The sequence below is a fragment of the Octopus bimaculoides genome, chromosome 2, assembly GCF_046866305.1.
Source record: "Octopus bimaculoides isolate indiv1 chromosome 2, ASM4686630v1, whole genome shotgun sequence".
Lineage (NCBI taxonomy): Eukaryota > Metazoa > Mollusca > Cephalopoda > Octopoda > Octopodidae > Octopus > Octopus bimaculoides.
Window position 1 is genome coordinate 28,436,155 of NC_142929.1, and position 658 is coordinate 28,436,812.

The 658-nt window shown below is 40.4% G+C and overlaps 1 protein-coding gene across 1 annotated transcript in view; it reads right to left on the minus strand.

Annotated features, from left to right (window-relative positions):
* Positions 1-601: 601 nt before the first annotated feature.
* The window catches only part of LOC106872747 (cartilage oligomeric matrix protein), a 136,064-nt gene continuing 136,007 nt past the window's right edge, over positions 602-658 (minus strand). The window contains exon 24 of the mRNA XM_014919838.3: positions 602-658. This exon is cut by the window's right edge and continues 489 nt beyond it. The gene's annotated coding sequence lies outside the window, so the exon portion shown is untranslated.

A 658-nucleotide genomic window follows, 5' to 3' on the forward strand; every position in this document is an offset into this window, starting at 1 on the left:
AAAACAATGCATCGTCCGGCCCAGGGATCGAAACCACTATCTTATGATCATGAATCCAACACACTGAGCCACATGTTTCAACAAATAGGAAGGACAGTAGATAATAATAGACTACTCTTTTAATACGTTTGCTTTCCTTCGTCTCTCATTAAGGACGATGGATGAAGGTAGTAGTTGTTCGCCCCACTGGAACAGCATTGTCTATGACAACAATCCGATGCGACGCCGAATGTTCTCTCCGGGGTGTTGTCCAGTTCTGTCTTTCCAGTAGAGGGTGTTTGATAGGATCCAAGCCTGGGCAGTATGGTATAGAGGACTGGTTGTTGTCCATACAGCATGTCTCTCCTTTCTACGTTACTCATGGATCCAAAGGAACAGCAGGGTCGTTAAAATTTAGTATCAAAGTCATCGTAGGAATTGTCAGAACGAGGTCCTCCACAGGTTTGAAATTAAGAATTTCTTTCCCCTAAATGGGACTTTCCCGCCACCTAAGAAGCTCCATCTTACTGTAGTCAGTTCAGCAATTTCAGCTGAGTCAGTGTTCGGAAAAAGAAAAGACAATTTAAACACACATAGAGAAGTGAATACACGATAAAACAAATTACGAAGTATTCTATATAATATTTATTCACAAACATTAGTACAGAAAAAAAAAAAA